A 21,971-nucleotide genomic window follows, 5' to 3' on the forward strand; every position below is an offset into this window, starting at 1 on the left:
TTTCATCATTTTCTCCAGCCTCAGATGTCACAGTAATGGTGAAACTGGGTGGATTTTCTGATAATACTGTGAAGGAGTCGGGGTAAATGGACTCCAGAGCCTCCAGCTCGTTGCGCTGCTCCTCGCCGTAATCTGTCATCGTGGCCCTCGCTGCTGCCCATGGACCGCCCAGCCACCCAGGCGGCGCGCTGCAGCTGGGCGATAACTCATTTCTTTTTAATGATGAATAATAGTCCATTGTCTGGATGGACCAGTTATTACCCATTCACCTACTGAAGGACATCTTGGTTGCTTCCAAGTTTTGTCAATGAGGAAGAATGCTGCTATAAACATCTGTGTACAGGTTTTTGTGTGGACGTAAGTTTTCAGCTCCTCTGGGTAAATACCAAGGAGCATGATTGCTGGATTGTATGGTGAGAGTATATTGAATTTTGCAAGAAACTGACAAACTATTTTCCAAAGTGGCTACACCATTCTGCCTTCCCATGAGCCGTGGATGAGAGTTCCTGCTGCTCCACATCCTCGCTAGCATGTGCTGTTATCAGGGCTTTGGATTCTGCCCATCCTAACAGATGTTAGCTATGTCCTGAAAAGACCACTCTTACAGCTGGTTGAAGGAGGGAGGAGTCTCGTTAATAGGCTGTCACTGTAATGTGGGGGCAGAAGTCTCCGTGGTCCAGCTGACAGCTGTGAAGATGGAGCAGCGGAAGAATTTCCAGAGCATTTTTAGAGCAGAAAGGAACTCTGTGACTGTGAGTTCATGTGAGCATCAACAAAAGACTGTGGGGGTAGCTCTTGGTTTTCTTATTTATGCAACTGAGCAGAGAGAACAGGCCACTACTCAGGGAAAACTGGGAGAGGAACAATTTCCTGGGGTGGGGGTGGGGTCAAGCATTCACCTCGGACTTGCTAAGACAGAGATGTTCAGAAGACACAGGCACAGAGATGTCACAGGAGTGGTCAGGTCAGTGAAAAGTCTTGTGCTGGAAGTGGTCAGCCAGTTTTTAGTAAAGTTGCCTTGGGATGGTGGTCCCCTACCCTGGCCCAAGCTTTGGAAAAACACTAATGCCCAGGCTGACGACTGATCCACAGAATCGTGTCTGTGGGTTGGACAGCCAGACCCAGGCATGTTTTTGAAGCCCCCGGCTTCAAAAGCCAGCCAACATTGATAACCGCAGAACCTAACGCTGAGAAACTGACCCTTAGAGGTCAGGGAAAGGGGAGGCGCCGACAAGAGGCTGCGGATTGGCCATGAAAAGAAAGGAGCCGAGAAGAATGTGCTGTCAGGAGCCAACACGGACTGTGTGATAAAGCTCTCAGGGCGGCAGGCGGCTGCGGAACTGCCTCTGATCATGAACCAATGCTGGTAGGGCTTTGTCCAAAGTTTTATGAGATCAAATACTTAAATCTTTTCAAGGGTTCTTGGACGGCTGAAGTAGAGATATACAGAGAGACTGTGGTTAGATGAGTAAGGTATCGAGATAAGGAGAGCTAGCTGATCTTAAGCAGGTTTCTTGGCTAAGTGTTTTCATATACTGTCATCCCCCTGGGGATAGCTTTTCTAAGTAAATGGCAATTCTGGATTGTACTGAGGTAGGGTGCCTCCCCCTGGGCAGCACCTACTCCCATGACACCAGTGTCGGCTCTCCGGGTTACGATTCTGTGGCCAGCTAAGACTCTTGGGTCCTCAGTCTTTATTCAAACAGACGGGGACGCAACTTCATGCCTTACACTGTTACATGAGAGTTAGCCCAACCTGATTTATAGATTCAAAACAATCCTAGCAGCAGTTTTTTGGAGAAGCTGGAAAGCTGATTCCCAAATTGACATGGAAATGCAAAAAACTAAGAGCCAGTGTGATCTTGGGAAGCACTACTGGAGGACTTAGCCTGTTGGACGTCAAGACTAATCCTAAAAAAATAGGGATTGCCAGGAACTAAGTAGCACAGTCTAGTGTCGATTGGAGCATGAACAAACAGGCCAGTGGACCCAGGATGGGGAGTCCACACATGCGTACGAAAGGCACGATCTCCGAGAGGGTGGCTCTGCCAAGCAGTGAATAAGGAGGGCTCGTTCCATAAATGACCCCTATTTCACACCATACACAAAAATAAACTCCAAGCAAATTGTACATCTAAATACAAAAAGCAAAACAACGAAGATTGCAGAAGATAACCATAAGGGAATATCCTCAAGACCCTGAGGTGGGTGAATGTTCCTAAACAGAACACAAGATGCATTACCCATACAGGAAAAGATTGATAAATTGGGCAACAGTAGAATTAAGAATCTCTGTTTATGAAGAGATGCCATTAAACAAGTAAATAAGCAAGTCACAGAAGGCAGAGAGATTTCCAGTAAATATAACCAGCTGAAGAAAACACTGTCCAGAATAACAACTTCCTACAAATCAACGGGGGAAAAAAAAGACATGCAAACTAATTTTTTAAATGAGCAAAAGACATGAACAGGGGTTTAATGAGAGAAGATACCTAATTAGTCAATGAGTATGTGAATACTGTCCAAGTATATTAGTCACTGGGGAAATACATATAAAACTACCATGCAGTATCACTTCACATTTACCAGAATGGCTAACATTAAGGCCTGGGACATGTGTTGGCAAAGATGTGGAGCAACTGGAACATCCACATGGTGCTGGTGGGGAACAGATGGGTGCCTTCACTTGGGAGAACTGGCTGGTGTTGCCTCTGCTTCAGTTGGCCCTGCGATTCCATTCCTCTCTGTGTTTCTGCTCAATAGAACTGCAGACATATGTTAACCAAAATCGGGCTCCGAATGTTCACAGCAGCTCTACTCATCATGGCCCGCAAACAACCCACTAGTATCCATCAAGGAGAAATATAGTTGTCCTATATTCAAACAAACAATTGAAAACAGGAGTACAAGTAAATGAAATGCCGCTTCATACAACACAGTTGAGCCTTAAAACCACCCTGTTGAACAAAACCACACACACAGAGTGTCTGTCCTGTTGCATGGATACGAAGTTCGAAAGCTGGGAAAAGTGGCCTTGATGGTGGAGGCAGAGTGGTGGCTACCTGTAGGGGAGGGGGAGGGGCAGGGACCCGCAGGGGACCTGGAATGTTCCATGTGCGTGGTCTTACCCAAGCATGTTCACTTTGTGGTAATCGAACAAATCATGTTCTTAGGATCTTGTGTTGTCCTATATGTAATATTTTGACCTTTTAAAATTAGTTTTAAAATCCATAATCCTATTCTGATGTTACCTCCCTGACATTATGCCTGGATAACTGTAATTGAAACATTGGGTGTTCCTAAACTCTTGAGTTACACATTTGTAGGCATTTTCTTAGTTTATTCTCCTATGTGGTATTTTACATACCCTGGATTTAGATTTCATGAATTTAAATCTCAGGAGCAATCTTATTTCCAAGCTTGTGTGAAATGCCTTTAGCTCTCATATGTACAGCAATGATTTTGTAAGGGATTAAGATTAAAGACACTTGATAAACTGAATTTATTATGAATCTTCACTTTGGAAAATATGGTCAATACAGACCATTTATTATTAGGACTTTCTCCAGCTGAAAATAAGTGTTCAAAATGTTAAAATTAAATGAAGGAATTATATTGGTGACATTTATTCTCATTTTTCAGTTAAGTGCTGTGCAGGACCTTCATCCATTACCCAAGATAATTTTGGAATATAGACGGATAGGTTCCCTTTGTGTGTGAATAAGTTGGTGAGGGAGGGGAGCCATCTGGCCCCACCTCTGATAAGAGCCATCAATCCATAATCACAGCAGTAGCCCTGGCAGTGTTCTGAGGGGAACAGAGCTTGTTCAAGCCGGCCTGGTTCCAGCGCTGCTCTCGTGCACCCCGCTCGGCACCGAGCCAGAGGATCCCACGGGGACGAGGACGGAGGAAGATGGGAAGGGGATGTGTGTGTTGTCATCGGGTGGCTTCTCTGTGGACTAGACTCCAGCAGCACAGAGTTCAGAAGCCTCTCTCGAGGGCCTCCTCCCACTCCCCAGCCCTGGACCTGGCGAAGTTCCCTGCAGCCCTCTGAGCATGTTGGCTTGCTCGTTCGCTGACATGCCGCCTTCTTCCTCAGCAGCCGACGCTTCCTCTGTCCGCGCCCCTCCATGTGTTCTCTGTTGTCCGTGAACCGCGTCCATAGCTTGGCTGCTGCTTGTACTATCAGTCTGTCACTCCCTGAACCTGTGGCCTGCTGCTCTCCTGAGGTGTGGCAGCCGACAGGGCTTGGTCATGGCACCAAATGGCCTTCTCCTTGAAGGGACAAAACGATTGGAAGAGAACTAAAGGCATCCTAGGGGATGCGGGAGGATGGGTACCCAGGGCTCCCCATTTATCTCTGCAACGTTTCTGAGAAAAGAATCATTCCAGAATTATTCTGGAAAGAGGGTAGGGTGCCATCTTTCCCTGTGGGTCATTGTTATTTAATTGTGGGTACCACACTAGCCTGTTGCAGGGCCTCCTGGATTTGACACGTGAGCGCCACATGCCCAGCACTCTGTGAAACACTGCTTTGATGCTTGTTCTTGCTGGATGCTGAAACAAGAAAATGATTACTCTTGTCTGTGCAACCTAGGTTCACAAGACCAAATCAGCCTTTGTGGATGGATGACTAGCTTGCATGAGAAAGGTGACTGAGCTAAACGAGATCCTGTGCCCAGGAATGTGGTTTCCGCGTGGCTTCAGATACATGTACAATTCCCTGAAATTTTAGTTAACGGTGAAATCACCAAATATCCTTGAGCCGTGAGCCATGATTTTGTTATTACTTGGGTCTCTTTATAGCCTGAGTGGTCATCATGCCTTCGGACCTGGAGCTGCACGTATGCCGAAGCCCTGGGCTTCCCCAGGCACTGTGACACCTGTCACTGAGCCTCTTCCCGTGCCCGTTGCAGGGAAGGAGGAGGAGCCTGCAGGCAGGGGTGTTCCATCTGGGCCCCTGTCTTGGCTGCACAGCCCCGCCTGGAGTCCATGCTGAGCCCCTGTGGCACATGGTCCTCCTCTCCCCATGCTCAGGGGCTTGAAGGGACCTGAAGGCCCACATGTCCTGTTGCAGTTTTTGCATGGGTTAGGGGAACCTCCTTGTTGGTCAGCAGTTGGCTGACACCCAGAGACCTTTCAGGGTTGGGGGCTTCGGGCCAGCAGCTTGTGGACGTCTGCAGGAGAGCAGTGAGTGTGTGCTGTGTGCAGGGAGACTAAGGGTCACTGTGCTCCTGACTTCACGTGGCATTGCCTGCGCTGAAACGGATTCTTCTTAACTGATAAAGGGCTCCATTTCCTCTACGTGGAATCAGACTGGAACTGTGACTGGAAGACTCTCAGCTAGGCATCCAGTAAGTTAGCGCCCCTTGGTAGACGCCAGTTCCTGTGCCTCAGAGTTGAGTTTTTGCCTGTATGTGTGTTTGCCTGTGCACTTTCTGTTTCTAAGAGAGGGCCCCATGTAGATAGATGTGTTTTACTCTGTTTATCCACTCAGCTAATACCCACTTAGCACCTGCTGTGTTTTGGGAACATAGTGGGGGAATAAGACACATGGTCCCTGCTGTCATGATGTGTTGAGTTAGTGAGGGGTCCTTTCCATCCAGAGAGTCATGCGTGCTGGGGCTGAGGGCAAAAGGGACACCCTCTTCCCACTTCCCCTTCCTCGTCTTCAGATTTGTACTGGACAGGAAGCTTCTGAGGTCCAGAGATGTGTTGAAATGTCTGATGCTCTGATGACCTCCTCCATTTCTTTGTTGTTGTTCCAGACTGTCTCTGATGAAAAAAGCTATAAATACCCTTGAATTTATGATGCAGCTTTAATAACACTCAAAGCAATTAGCTTTTTAAATGGCTTTATATTTTTGAATTAAAGATGATTCATTACTAATTTTTCATCGCAGAACAGTCCCTTAAGTACAGAAATGTAAAAACAAACAAACAAAAACTAATAAGTCACCTATTATTCCACCATGCAGAATTAACTGTGGTTAACATTTTGGTGTCTATCCTTACTGACTTTTTGCCAAGTACATATATTTATAAAATACTGTTTTTCTACCAAAATAAAACCTCACTTTTATACTTCTCAATTTTGTTTATGATGTCTTGATATCATACATTAATATTGACCTGAATCTATATTTAGATTTGAACATTTGAATTATTTAAACATATGAATTGAATACATTAATTATTTAAATATGCACTGTAAAAATATATACATATGAGTATATATTTGTGATAAATTCAAATAGTGTGGACATGGGTGGAAAAAAACTTCAGTGCCCTTTCCTTTCCCTTCGCGACACGTCTGTCTACCCCGTGGGTCCCCTGTCACTGGTCTGGACTGCATCCTGCCAGCCTTCATCTGGCCTTTACGTGTGTGGGTGCCCAGTGCTCACAGCTGGTGGTCATGTGGGGCTGGGTGGGCTCACACCTGCAGGAGCCGCAGCCCTGCTCAGGGCCCTACGCTCTCTGGACGTCGCACCCACCTTAGGAAGGCCTTTCTCTGGACACCCCACTTTAGAGAGCTCTTCTGCGGTCTTTACCACAAGCAGCACTAAGACTAGTGCCTCCTCTGAAGGCAAGTGCCTGCTGCACCTTTTCTCTTAGCTGCTGCTTCTCATCAAAGAGTAATTTATGAGTTCTACTGGGAAAACGCACTGGTTTTTTTTGTTTGTTTGTTTTTTCAAAGAGCGAGAGAGGGAACACAAGCAGGGGGAGTGGGAGGGGGAGAAGCAGGCTTCCCGCCGAGCAGGGAGCCCGATGTGGGGCTCGATTCCAGGAGCCTGGGATCATGACCTGAGCCGAAGGCAGACGCTTAACGACTGAGCCACCCAGGCGCCCCTGAGAAAACGCACTTTTTACGAGGTCCTTGCTTTTGCCTGTACAGCGTTGTAAGATCGTATTGTCTATTACATTTCCAGGTTAATCTCTTGCTGTGTTTTATTCTCTTCCAGTAATCTCCAGGGTCTCTGGTTTGTGGGTAGCACTCCTCCCAAGTTTTTAGTGACGCTCTTGTTTTTTTTATTTTCTGTTATTTCAGTTGAATTTTTGGAAAGAGAAGGTATAACATAACGTGTGCATTTGGCCACTACTTTCCACTGGAAGTCCACATCATCATTTTAACAGCTACTTTATACCCCACTTGATGGCTGTCCCTGGTGACGGTCGTTTAGATTGTTTTCAGTTGTACTTATTTTATACAGAGATGCCATAAACATACCTGTATGTGTATTTTTGGTACATTTTTCTGATGATTTCCATAGCATTCCCAGAGATGGAATTCCTGAGTCAAAGTATACGTGTATTTTTAGGGCTTTACGTTATAGGTTGTGTTTCTTACCTTCCTTGTTAGGTGGGAGCCCTTTCTTTTCAACTGTGTCCATCCTGAGTGGAAGTAGAAGCCCCCATCTGATCATTTTCATCCACCTAAAACCCTCATTCTTTGAGTTCTCTTAGCATCGAGTGGTTCATTGATCAGTATTTGCTTTATCAAAACCCCGGTCTAGTATCCTCCTAGACGTTCCCTGTACTTGTCCTGATGGCCACTACATGGTGTTTTAACTGCCTGTTGACTTCTGTTTACCCTGTTAGATTGTATGTTCCAAGAGAACAGGGACTTTTTGCCTCTTTTGTCGACTTACTCCCCACCGTGGCCTGGCTCTGCGCCTGGTAGGCACCAAGTACTTACTGAGTGAAAACCTGGGTGTGTGATCCACCCTTGAGTTGCCTTCCCATGTCTCAAAGTCACGTGGTTTGGGATCATCATCAGGATTGCCGCGTGTTAACAGTATAGGCCCAGCCTCTTCCCCAAGCTGTCATGTTCTCCATCCTGGCTGGCAGTTGGTCATGAGCCTCAATTCTTCTCTTCCCTTGACTCAGATTCTTTAGGGTTTGTGCATGTCAATCTTTGTTTTGTGTGTCTCTCTTGGACCTATCATATTTTTATGAAGGCCTGCTCCTGGGCAGGTGCGGAGGACCTCTCTGTTCTTACTGCACTTGCCAGGAGCCACATTCTCACCATTTCTTCATCTCCTAATACCTCCTTGTCGGTTGTGGCTTCAGACGCCCCTCCTAATGTTTCTGCATTGACAGGCCAGTTTTTGTCACTGTCCTCGTGTCACTGTCATGCCACTTGCACTGAGTGGTTCCGGCTCAGAATTCACCCATGTTTTGTAATTCAAAATATCTGACCTCACACATTGTATTGTTATGAATTCTTTAATATCCCAAGTGTTCAGTCGTCTTCTAGGTTAGCTTTGTTGTCACAAATGGCAAGATCTCCTTCTTTTTATGGCTGAGTAACGTTCCATTGTATATACATACCATATTTTCTAAATCCATTCATCCATCAGTGGACACTTGGGTTGCTTCCATATCTTAGTTATTGTAAATAATGCTGCTATAAACATAGGGGTGCATGTGTCTTTTCAAATTCATGTTTTTGTTTGCTTCAGGCAATTACCCAGTAGTAGAATTATTGGATTATATGATAGTTCTATTTTTAATTTTTTGAGGGGTCTCCACCCTGTTTCCACAGTGGCTGCACCAATTTACATTCCCACCAACAGTGCACGAGGGTTCCCTTTTCTCCAGTCCTTGCCAAAACTTGTTATTTCTTGTCTTTTTGATAATAGCCATCCTAACAGGTATGAGATAATATCTCTTCATGGTTTTGATTTGCATTTCCCTGATGATGAGTGATGTTGAGCATCATTTCATGTGCCTGTTGGCCATCTATATGTCTTCTTTGGAAAAATGTCTATTCAGGTCCTCTGCTCATTTTTAAATCAGATTGGTTTTTTTGCTATTGAGTTGTTTGAATTCCTTATATATTTTGGATATTAACCCCTTGTAGGATATATGATTTACAATTTTTTTCCCATTCAGTAAGTTGCCTTTTTTTTTCCCTTTGCAGAAGCTTTTTTAGTTTAATCTAGTCCCACTTGTTTATTTTTGCTTTTGGAGTGGGATCAATGCTAAGACTAATGTCAAGAAGCTTACCACCTATGTTTTCTTTGAGGAGTTTTATGGTTTCGGGTCTTACATTCAAGTCTTTAATCTATTTTGTGTTAATTTTTTTACATGGTGTAAGATAGTAGTCTAGATTCATTCTTTTGCATGTATCTGTCCAGGTTCCTCAACACCATTTATCAAAGAGACTGTCTTCTCCCCATTGGATATTCTTGACTCCTTTGTTGTAAATCAATTGACCATATAATTATGGGTTTATTTCTGGGCTCTCTATTTAGTTCTGTTGGTCTGTGTGTCTATTTTAATGCCACTATGTATTAATATTTTTAAAGGATTTTTGTGTATATATTCATGAGAAATATAGATCTGTTTTTATCTGGTTTGCATACCAGGATAACACTAGTTTCATGAAACAGGCAATGTTCCTTCCTCTTGCATTTTCTGGAAGATATTGTGTGGAATTTGTGTTAATTCTTTAAATAGGGATGCCTGGGTGGCTCAGTCCGTAGAGCATGTGTCTCTCGATCTCAGGGTTGTAACTTTGAGCCCCACGTTGGGTGTAGAGACTACTTAAAAATAAAATTTAAAAAAAAATTCTTCTTTAAGTATTTGGTAGAATTTGCTAATAAAATTGTCTGGACCTGGAAGTTTCTTTCTGGAGAGTTTTGAAATTATGTGTTCAATTTTACCAGTATTTATAGGGTTATTCATAGTATCTTGTTTCATATTGGGTAAATTTTGGTTGGTTATATATATTTTTTTAATTTGTGAAATTGATGTGCATATAGTTGTTTGTAGCATTCCCTTAACCTTTTGATGTCTGCAGGATCTGTAGTGATGTCCCCTATTTCATTCCTGATATTGGTAATTTGTGTCTTCTCTCTTTTTTCTTTATCAGTCTAGATAGAGTTTTATCAATGTTATTGATCTTTTCAACGAACCAGCTATTTGTTTCAGTGGGTTTTCTGTTTTCAATTTTACTGATATCTGTTGTTTAGTCTTTCCTTTCTTCTGCTTGATTTGGGTTTATTTTGCTTTACTTTTGCTAAGTTCTCCAGGTGCAATTTTAGATTGTTGCTTTAAGACTTTTCCTTTTTTCTCATGTGTACATTTTTTTGTGCTATAAAATTTCCCTCTCCCCCACTGTTCTAACTATATCCCACAAATTTTTATATGTTGTATTTTGTCAAAGAAAAATTGCAACAGACAGAGTTAAACAGGCAAGGAAGAGCTTATTCAAGATTATTGCAATAGGGGAGAGAGATTGAACTCAACTCCAAATACAGCAAGGGCACCTGGGGATTTATGGCCAGTAGGGAGGTGGACAGAGTCACTGGGTAGAAAATTACTAAGAGGAACTTGGCCAGGTATGAAGGGTGGGAGGATTCATGCTAAATTGCTTGCTAAACTCAGCCACAGTGTTTTTCTGTGGTATTTGACTGCAGTAGTAGGTTTTCTGTCTTGCTGGGCTGTCCCCTTTCTGTCCTTTGGCTAGAGAGAGCAGGCTCCTCCCCTCCCGTGCGACCTTGAGAAGGAGAAGCATGAGTGGAGGGTCAGCACTGACCAAGTGCTTTTCTCCAAGTGTCTACAACCTGGGTGATTAAGTTACTGCTTGTCCAAGTATTCATTTAAATATGTCCAGTGGCAAACAACAGAAAATCAAACCCCAAATGATCTAAACTATCAAGGTATTTCTCAGCTTACCTAACTTAGAAGTTCAAGGAAGGGCTAGCTTCAGGCAAGATTTGAGCTGGCAGCCAAAGTTATACAGTAGGTCCAGCTTCTGTCCCCCGTTTCCCAACTTCTCTTCTTCAGCATCCCAGCAAGTCTTGGCAAAAACTGCTTAGTTTCTCCCCAGTGGGATGAACATATCTCTCCGTGTAGCTTCCATGAAAGGAGGAGGAAGCATCTTTTGCAGATGCCCTCAGCAAGCATCTCCTTGCATCTCTCTGAAATAGCCCAAGCCACCCTTAAACTGGTTACTGTGGCCACAAGATGGCCTCTGCTGGCTGGTCTAAAGGTTGGGGCCCTTAATGACAATCTGAGTGTCATTCTCTAAAGAAGAAGGAAAAGAATACTTGTGGCCCCAGTAGCAAGTATCTCCACACATGACAAGATTATGGGTTTTTTCTAGCTATCAGCACAAATAAGAAGTATTGTTCTAGCAGGAAATGTTCTATTCTGTTTTCCAGTGCTCCTGACATTCTTAGGTTGTTACTCCGTAAAGAGTCTTAGGAAATTTGCCTTCGGGCTTAGGCGGCACCACCCAATGAAGAGTTTTGCTTTCCAGATACAATATTTAAGCCCTATTTCATCATTACCTATATAAATGTTAAAGTAGTTAATTTGAAGTAATTCTATTCAGGGTCTTTACATTGTTGGCATGTGATTTTTCTGCTTACCTGATGAATATCTCCCACATAATATTATTCTACTATCAAATTATTTATTATCAAGATTTTCGTAAGTCGTATAATTATTGCTAACTCTGCAGCGCTATTTGAAACCCAAATGAGATGTTTTTATCTTTACACTTTGTTATTTTGGGGATGAAATATTTTCCAATTTCTATTTAGAGTAAAAGGAGCAGTCCCGTCATTCTCCAAGGATCACTTCACAGTGGGGGCACCTGGGTGATGCAGTCAGTTGAGCATCTGACTCTTGGTTTCAGCTCAGGTCATGATTTCAGGGTTGTGAGAATGAGCCCCGCATCGGGCTCTGCGTTCAGCCCAGAGTCTGCTTAAGTTTCTCTCACCCTCTCCCTCTGCTCTCTCTCTCTAGAATAAATAAATAAATCTTAAAAAAAAAAAAAAAAAGCCACAGTGATTTCATAAAGCTAAATCTTCCTCAGTTCCCCCGGTCGCTCAGGTGGGAGCCCTGCTTTTCTAGCCCATTGCCAGGTCCTGTGGAGTGTGCCTCCTGGGCATTGCTCTTCACTGCCCTTCTCATCCCACTCATCTCGGCTGTCTTTTTGGGCCCTCCCACTCTCCTGCCCAGCAGCCAGAGAGCCTCACAGGCCAGCCACATTCTCTACTCCTTACCTTGTGTCCAGGGCTCCTGGTGTTCTAACCCCTGCCTCCCTCTCCAACCCATTTCCTCCTACTGCCCATTCATTCATTCTTTCATTCAACAGATGTTTATTGATCACTTCTTACATGCTAGGCTGTTCAAGGTGCTTGTGCTGAACGCATCATAATCTCTACCCTTGTGGAGTCTGGGGGCTGGAGGGCATGAGCAGACAGCAAACATACTAAATAAATCCTGATATGAAAGATGACAAGATGTCGTGGAAAATATAGAGTTGCAGAGGCAAGGATCAAAAGCACAGGGGAAGACGATGCTCATGAGGGGAGACAGAGAGGCACTGACGGAGGAGGTGATGACCAAACAAAAGCTCTAAGGTGAAGGAATGGGCCACCTGGAGCCATGTGGATGTAGGGGAGGCACATCTCAGGGCACACCAAGGCCATCTGAGCCCCTCACCCAGCCCCCAGCTCCACACAAGGCGGGGCCCATGCTGGTCTTGGGGCTGCAGATCAGGTCAAGTGCAGGAGTGTTAGCCCAGCGCGAACTACTATCTTGGGTATGTCTGTGTGGCCCTTACCCTGTTCTCTGTACCAATTGTCCTTTCTATGGTTTTGCTGCCATGGTTTTTACTTGTTTTGTTTTCCCTCACATTCTTAAGGAAAATGATTTCAGGAAACATCTGGCACTATTTGACAGTGCCCCAGAGGCAGCTGAGCACTGGTTTGGGGGCAGACCTGAGTTCAAATTCCAGCTCAGTTGTTAACAGTATGACTCTAGCTGGAAACTTCAATTTTCCCAACCATGAAATAATAAAAATAATGCCTTCTTTGCCAGGTTATTGTGAAGATTATTTACTTTTCATTTCATTCATTCAACTAATATTTGTTGATTGCCCCTGTGTGCTAGGAAGGGTCATAGGTGCTGAGGACCCAGGCATGACACCACAGGCATGGCCTTGCCCTCAGGAGGCTGCATCCTGCTGGAGTACAGTTTGTTCCTTTGTTCCTGACAGCCCATCAGAGGCACCTCAGGTGGTGCTTGGAAGCTGCTGCTGCGGTCACACAGATCAGGACAAAGGGAAGCCAGCTGTGCCCCCCCCATGTGATTATCACTGCCATTCAGCCTCATTCCAGAGGCTCCAAGGACGTACGATAGAGACAGGTCTGCCATCATTGTTGCTGTATTTCTGCCGCCTCTTGGTATTGCATCTGCAGTTTGGACACTTTGGCCACACTGCAGAGGACTGATGGTGGCTGTCTCCAGGCCCACAAAGCACCTGAATAGGAGGGCCATGGGAGAACAGACCTCCTGGGTGTAACTGCCTTCCCCCGTAGTTAAAACTATTCCTTGGTTGTCATTTTCACTTACAACTACTGACATTTTAACAAATGCCAAATTGTAGACTTAAAATGTCACCTCTGCACCTTGCCTTTTGGTGAATGTGAAATAAAGGATGTTAACATTGAATTTTTCTAGATCAGTTCTCTTATTTTTTTTTTTAAGTACACTGAAGTTCACCAGGAAAACAAATGCTAAGAGTGTGCCCAGTTTTTATTACTAGGTGCTTTTTCTCTCCAGCCATAATGGGGCCCAAAGCAGTCTATGGAAGCTGAGAAAAGAGAATCAGGTACAGAGCACAGGGCATTTCCTATAGTGGGTCTCAGTGTCCCAGAGACTCTGGCTGTGTTTATTTATACAGGGGGCTTGGAAGTGGTTCTCATACCATTTGTGATGTGTACATTAAAGCAGAAAAATTTATAACTTAGAGGAGAATAAAGTCCCAATTTACTCTTACTTTCCATAGTTTGGGAAATTTAAAGCAGTCATTCTGATATATGGTCATGTTGCTATGTGCTCACTCTGCATTCTGCTCTAGAGTGCTCAAAAGGCTCATGGGCCTGGTCCAGACTACTGCACATTAGGGGGACCCAGGAGATTAAAATTTTCACTGCGTGTTTATTCAACATAGTACTGGAAGTCCTAGCTGCAGCAATCAGACAAGAAAAAGAAATAAAAGGCATCCAGATTGGTAAGGAAGAAGTAAAACTTCCACTATTTGCAGATGACATGATAGTATATATAGAAAATCCTAAAGTCTCCAACAAAAAACTATTAGAACTGATAATTGAATTCAGTGAACTTGCAGGATACAAAATTAATATATAGAAATCTGTTGCATTTCTATATCCTAATAACCAAGTAGCAGAAAGGGAAATTTAAAATACAATCTCATTTACAATTGCACCCTAGGAATAAACTTAACCAGTGAAGTGAAAGACCTGTACTCTGAAAACTACATAACATTGATGAAAGAAGTTGGAGAAGACACAAATAAATGGAAAAATATACTATGCTCATGGTTTGGAAGAATTAATATTGTTAAAATGCTGCCCATACTACACAAAACAATCTACAGATTCAGTGCAATTTCTAACAAATTACCAATAGCATTTTCCACAGAACTGGAACAAATAATACCAAAATTTGTATGGAACCACTAAAGACCCCAAATAGCCAAAGCATTCTTGAGAAAGAAGAACAAAGCTGGAGGTGTCACAATTCCAGATCTCAAGATATACTACAAAGCTATAGTAATCAAGACAGTATGGTACTGGCACAAAAATAGACACATAGATCAGTGGAACAGGATAGAGAGCCCAGAAATAAACCCACACTTACATGGTTGATTATGACAAAGGAGGCAAGAATATCCAATGGGGAAAAGAGTCTCTTCAATAAATGGTGCAGGGAAAACTGGACAGATGCATGCAAAAGAATGAAACTGGATCACAAAATAAATACAAAAATAAAGTTAAAATGGATTAAAGAGGGTGCCTGGGTGGCTCAGATGGTTAAGCGTCTGCCTTCGGCTCAGGTCATGATTCCAGGGTCCTGGGATCGAGTCCCGCATCGGGCTCTCTGCTCCTTGGGAGCCTGCTTCTCCCTCTGCCTCTCTCTCTCTGTCTCTCATGAATAAATAAATAAAATCTTTAAAAAAAAAATGGATTAAAGACCTAAACATGAGACCTGAAAGTATAAAAATCCTAGAAGAAAACATAGCAGTAATCTCTTTGACATCTACTGTTAAACATTTTCTAGATATGTCTCCTGAGACAAGGGAAACAAAAACAAAAACTATTGGGACTCCTCCAAAATAAAAAGCTTTTGCACAGCAAAGGAAATCATCAACAGAATGAAAAAGCAATTTAGTGAATGGGAAGTGGAAATAATATATCCAATAGGGGGATAATACCTAAAATGTAAGGAATTATACAACTCATCTGGTAGGAATGTAAACTGGTGCAGCCACTGTGGAAACAGTATGGAGGTTTCTCAAAAAATTAAAAACAGAAATACCATATGATCCAGTAATTCTACTACTGGGTATTTACCCAAAGAAAACAAAAACACTAATTTGAAAAAAAAATTTTTTTAATTAAAAAAAAAAAAGAGAGAATGTGATCAGGTGGGAGACTAGGACAATGTCACACACTAGATTTAGGGTATATTTTGGTCTGCTGGAAGAAACTATCCCAAAATTTTAAAGAAAGAAAACATATATATATATATATATATATAAAATAAGGTTAAATACAATGAAGAGATAGAACATGACTATAAAAATGAAAAATTAAAAAAGATTTTAAAAAAGGAATTGATAAGATGTTGGTTGAAAAAGGAAAGAAGAAAAATTCAACTAAAAAAATAGAAAAAAAATAAAGAAAATTTAAAAAATTAACTTTGAAAGACTAAAGCATCATGGGAAAAAAGCCATGAATTCTATGTGCTGTATTTCCCTAGCACTGGGGTTTTCCTATTCTCATTGATCAGTAAACTTGATCTTGGCTGGATGTTCTTGTTGATCTTCTCGGGGAGGGGCCTGTTGCCTGAGTCTCAAATGTCTTTGCCTGAGGCGGAATTGCCCCACCCTTGCCAGCGGCCAGGCTAAGTAATCTGCTCAGGTTCGCTCTCCGTAGCTTTTGTTCCCTGAAAGCTTTCCGTACAGTTTAGGAGGACAGTGAAAATGGTGATCTCCCAATCTCTGGTCTTGGAGGAGCCGAGAACTTGGGGCCCCACTCCTCAGTGCGCTGTCAGAGAAAAGAGGTCAGTCACTCCTGTCTCCCTGGTCTCCGGCTGCATTCTGTGCTCACCGGCCTGTGACTGAGTGCAAAAACCCTAATTTGAAAAGACACATGCACCCCTGTGTTCATTTTAGCATGATTTGCAGTAGCCAAGATATGGAAGCAACCCAAGTATCCACTGACTGATGAATGGATAGAGAAGATGTGGTCTATATATACAATGGAGTATTACTCATCCATAAAAAAGAGTGAGATCTTGCCATTTGCAACAATGTGGTTGGACCTTGAGGGTATTAAGTCAGACAGAGACAAATACCATATGATTTCACTTATATGTGGATTCTAAAAAACAAAACAAACAAACAAACCTGCCAAAAAAAAGAAAAAAGCAGACTCTTAAATGGAATAAATTGGTGGCTGCCAGCGGGAAGGTGAGTGGGGAGATGCATGAAATAGATGAAGGGGATTGAGAGTACAAACCCACAGTTATAAAATAAGTCATGTAGATGAAAAGTACAGCACAGGGAATATAATCATTAATATCATAATAATGTGACAGATGGGGACTACACTTGTGATGAGCACTGGGTAATATACGGAATTTGTTGCACACTTGAAACTAATATAACATTGTATTTTAATTATACTTCAAAAAAAAAGAGTCTTTTTTCACTGAGTGGTCAGTGTGAGGGGACTAGCTGATGACAGATACTAAAGACTCACCCTAACAAGCCAATTATATTGCCTTCACACCATAGCATTCAGATGTTGTCACCTCATGTCAGGTGGGTGCCAGCCCCTCTCCTGAGGAGATTAATACTGACAGTATGGTGTCTGCAAGGGGTTTGCCATTTCCTTCTTCTTCCTCAGAAAGGCACAGCTCCTCCTTGTATTAAAATCTAGTTTTGGTCTTTGACAGCATCCATTTGCTAGTCAGGTCTGACTTGGATGCCACCTTGGGCATGTCACAACCATGCTCCTGCCTACATCCCTGGTGTGCTGGGTCTTTGCCACATTCAGATGGTCACCAAATGGGATCTGACTCCTTCCCAGATGTTTCAGGCTCTTGTTAGCTGTCACACAGACCCCATAGTCACTTCATTTCACCCTTGGTCCTAGGGATAACTCACATGCATGTACATTCATGGCTCACCTTGACAAACGAATGTGTGAGCATACATTTGTGCGTGAGGCTTTAGGGACAGGACTGAAAAATTGCTGTTTTCATCACAGAGGCCAGAGCAGCAGTTCTGTGGCATTTCCTGTATACATCTGTGAACATGAACCCACATGAGCACATGAGCACATGAGCAGATAGACCCGGCTGGGACGTAGTGCAGCAGAGCAATGGGGAAGGCATTATCCATGAAGAGCTTGGCATGGGCCAACATCCTTCTCAGGATTGTGTTCTGTGGAAGAACGTATTTAACAAAGCATGCTATTTTTTAAGTTAGATATTTAGTGAAGTTTCTGTTATTCTGTTATTTTTTATATTGTAAAACATAAAAATTGGCATTTAATTATTAAAAGGCTTCCTTCATATTCATCTAAAAATAATCCATTTAAACAGCATTACTGCTTTCTCAGAACAAATGGGAAACTTGTTTCTCTCTCTCTTGTAAAGTGACTGTCATTAAAGCTGATGTTTTATGAGTCCTGGGAGAAATTATATTAGGAATTTTACGCTTGTTTGCTGGGTGAGCCTGAAACCAGGAGCATTTAGCTGGGTGCATTACAGTCTGACCTGGTCATGATTTGGCATTCCATTGGGTAGAGAACACATCCTAATTTATACAGATATGACACTGAAATTACTCAAAGTGAGTAAATTTTATAGATGCTCTTAGTTTGAGAAAATTTTTTTTCCTAGTTAGTTGAGATATTTTCATAAAAATGAGTGTTGGATTTTGGCAATTGCTCTTAATGTTTTATTGTGATGATGATGTGGGGTTTTTTTGTCCTTTATTCTACTAATCTGCTGTATTACATTAATTATTTTTGGATTTTAAACAAACCTTGCATTACTGAGATAAATCCTACCTGTTCGTGGTATATAATCCTTTTTGTATGTTGTTAGATCAGTTTGTTAATATTTGGTTGAGGGGTTTTGTTTCTTTATTTATGGAGGGTGTTTTATTTAATGTCTGGCTTCGGAATCAGGGTAATACTGACCTCATAGAATGAGGCGAACTCCTTACTCTGACATTCTAGAAGTACCTTTCATTGCTGAGTTTTGTTAAGAGTTGTTTATATATTTTGAATCCAGTGTGATTTGCAAAAACAATTGATCCTAGTACAAGTCTTGCTTTTCATTCTCTTAACAGCATCCTTCCCAAACCAAAGGTTTTTAAAAGTTTGATGGAGCCAAATTTTTCAAGTGTTTTCTTTTATGGATCATGCTTTTGGTGTGTATCTAAGAACTCTCTGTGTAACCCAAGATCACAAAGGTTTTCTCTTAAGTCTTCTTCTAAAAGTTTTAGAGTTTTATGTTTTACATTTAGACCTATGATCCATAATTATAGAATCAACTCATTGATAGCTATGAAATATCCTTTCTGGGATTCTGATTGGGATTGTGTTGAATTTGTAGATCAATTTTGGGGTCATTGGCATTTAATATTGAGTATTCTAATCCAAGAACATGCTGTATCTTTCCCTTTAGGGCTTTGAATTCTTTCATCAGGATTTAGTAGTTTTCAACATACAGATTTATACCTAGGTATTTTGGGGTGCTGTTACAAATGGCATTGTTTAAGTTTAACGTCCAATTGTTCATTGGTAATATGTAGATATACAATTGATTTTTGTAGGTTGACTTCATATTCTTGTACCTAGGTCAGCTCATTTATTAGTCCCAGGAAGCTTTTTTGTAGTTTCCACGGGTTATTCTACATAGACAATTACGTCTTCCATGAATAATGGCCATTTTATTTATTTTTTTGTACTGTATGCTTTTTATTTCTTTTTCTTGCCTTATCATGCTGGCTCATACTTCCTCTATTGTGTTGAATAGAGTCCTGGGAGTAGACATCCTTGCCCTTGCTCCTGATCTCCAAAGGAAAACACTGAGTCTTCCACCATCAAGGATAATGTTCATTTTAGGTTTTGTCACAGATTGTCTTTGTCATGTTAGAGAATTCTTTTCTATTCTTAGTTTCCTGAGAGTAGTTTTTATCATGAATGGATATTTAATGTTGTCAAATGCTTTTTCTGCATCTATTAAGATCATGTGACTTTTCTTCAATGTATTTATATAGGCAATGACATTGATAGATTTTTATTTATTATTTATTTATTTTAAAAAAAAATTTTAAGATTTTATTTATTTATTTGACAGAGAGAGACAGCGAGAGAGGGAACACAAGCACAGGGAGTGGGAGAAGGAGAAGCAGACTTTCCATTGAGCAGGGACCCCAAAGCAGGGCTCCATCCCAGGACCTTGGGATCATTACCTGAGCTGAAGGCAGACACTTAATGACTGAGCCACCCAGGCACCCCAACATTGATAGATTTTTAAATGTTGAACCAGTCAAAGCTGGGATTTGTGGGATTAACTCCACTTGGTCATGACAGATTGTCCTATTGCTGGATTGATTTGTTTCTATTTTGTTTAAGATTGTTTCTGTCTATATTCATGAGGGATATTGGTCTGTAGTTTTCTTTTCTTGATATGTCTTTGTCTGGTTTTGCTATTAGGATATTACTTGCCTCATAAAATGAGTTACAAAGTATTCCCTTCTCTTTTATATTTTTGTAGAGATCCTGTAGAATTGATATTATTTACTCCTTAAATATTTGGTAGAGTTCACCATTGAAACTATCTGGACCTAGAATTTTATTTGTGGAAAGTTTCTTAACTACAGAGTCAATTTCTGTAATAGATGTAGGTTATCCTGATTTTCTGTTTTTTTCTTGAGTGGAATTTTGGTAGTTTGTGTCTTTCAAGGAACTGGCCCCCTTCATCTTGTTGAATTTATGGGCATATTATGCTCATAGGGTTTTTTTTTATTGTCCTTAGTGTCTGTGTAATCTGTGGTGATATCTGCCTTTCATTCCTGAAATTGATCATTTTCGCCTTTTTTTCCCCCTTGAACAGTTTAGATAGATGTTTATCAGTTTTTTTGGTCTTTTATAAGAATCAGGTTTGAGCCTCACTGATTTTTCTGTACAGTTGACCCTTGAACAACACAAGGGTTGGGGCACTGACCCCCTGCACAAGTAGAAAATTCACATATGACTTTTGAGCCCCCAAAAACTTAACTGCTGATAGCCTACTGTTGACTAGAAGCCTCACTAATAACATAAATAGTTGATTAACAAATATTTTGCATGTAATGTGTATTATATGCTGTATTCTTAAAATAATTTTAGTTTACAATAGTAAGCCAGAGAAAAGGATGTTATTAAGAAAATTAGGAAGAGAGGGCGTCTGGATGGCTCAGTTGGTTAAGCGACTGCCTTCGGCTCAGGTCATGATCCTGGAGTCCCGGGATCGAGTCCCACATCGGGCTCCCTGCTCAGCGGGGGGTCTGCTTCCCCCTCTGCCCTCTTCCCTCTCATGCTCTCTGGCTCTCATTCTCTCTCTCTCTCAAATAAATAAATAAAATCTAAAAAAAAAAAAAAGAAAATTAGGAAGAGAAAATACATCTGCAGTACTCTCCTGTATTTTTCAAAAACAAACTCTGTATAAGTAGATCTGTGTAGTTCAAACCCGTGTTGTCCAAGGGTCAGCAGTATTGCTTTTCTGTTTTAAATTTCATTAATTTCAGGTCTTCGTTATTTTTCTGTTACTTGCATTAGAATTAATTTGTTCTTCTTTTTCTAGTTCCCCAAGGTAGGAGCTTAAATTATTGATTTGAGAGCTTTCTTTTTCTCCAATATAAATATTTAATGCTATAAATTTCCCTGTAAGTACTGCTTTAGCTACATCTCATGGATTTTGATACTGTGTATTTTCTTTTGCATTCTGTTTAACATATTTTCTAAGTTCCCTTGAGACTTCTACTTTGACTCCTGGCTAATTAAGAAGTATGTTGTTTAATGTCCAGATGTTTGTGAATTTTCCAGATAGCTTTCTGTTACTGATTCTTGGTTTACCTTTGTTATGGTCAGAGAACATACTTTGAATGATTTCAATTTTTCTAAATTTGTTTGTTTTACAACCTTGATATTGTCTATCTTGACCAATGTTTCATGTGCACTTGAAAAGAATGTGTGTTCTGCTGTCTTTGGATATAGTATTCTATAAATGTCAATTAGGTCAAGCTGGTTGATAGTGTTGTTCAGATCTTCCATATCCTTGCTGATTTTATCTCTACATTTCCACATATTACTGAAAGAGGAGTGTTTACACCTCTGTTAATTGTGGATTTGTCTATTTCTCATTGCACGTCTGTCAGTTCTTGCTTTGTGTATTTTTAAATTCTGTTGTTAGATGTGTGCACATTTAGAATTTATATTTCCTTGTAAATTTACCTTTTTATCATTCTGTGATATTCTTCTTATGCATAGTAAATTCCCTTCTGAATCCTGCTTTGTCTTTTTTTTCTAATTTTTTATTGTTATGTTAATCACCATACTTACATCATTAGTTTTAGATGTAGCGTTCCATGATTCATTGTTTGTGCATAACACCCAGTGCTCCTTGCAGAACGTGCCCTCTTTAATACCCATCACCAGGCTAACCCGTCCTCCCACCCCCCTCCCCTCTAGAACCCTCAGTTTGTTTTTCAGAGTCCATCGTCTCTCATGGTTCATCTACCCCTCCGATTTTCCCCCCTTCATTCTTCCCCTCCTGCTATCTTCTTCTTCTTTTTTTTTTTTTCTTAACATATATTGCATTATTTGTTTCAGAGGTACAGATCTGAGATTCAATAGTCTTGC

The 21,971-nt window shown here is 41.4% G+C and overlaps 1 long non-coding RNA gene across 1 annotated transcript in view; it reads left to right on the plus strand.

Annotated features, from left to right (window-relative positions):
* The first annotated feature begins 6 nt into the window (after window positions 1–6).
* LOC145720251 (uncharacterized) overlaps window positions 7–21,971 on the plus strand; it is a 27,119-nt gene continuing 5,154 nt past the window's right edge. The window contains exon 1 of the long non-coding RNA XR_014143137.1: window positions 7–5,354. This is a non-coding gene — a long non-coding RNA (uncharacterized LOC145720251). The remainder of the gene's footprint in view (window positions 5,355–21,971) is intronic.

Source organism: Leptonychotes weddellii, chromosome 2 (genome assembly GCF_054177405.1).
Source record: "Leptonychotes weddellii isolate Sample4059 chromosome 2, ASM5417740v2, whole genome shotgun sequence".
NCBI classification, from domain to species: Eukaryota; Metazoa; Chordata; class Mammalia; order Carnivora; family Phocidae; genus Leptonychotes; species Leptonychotes weddellii.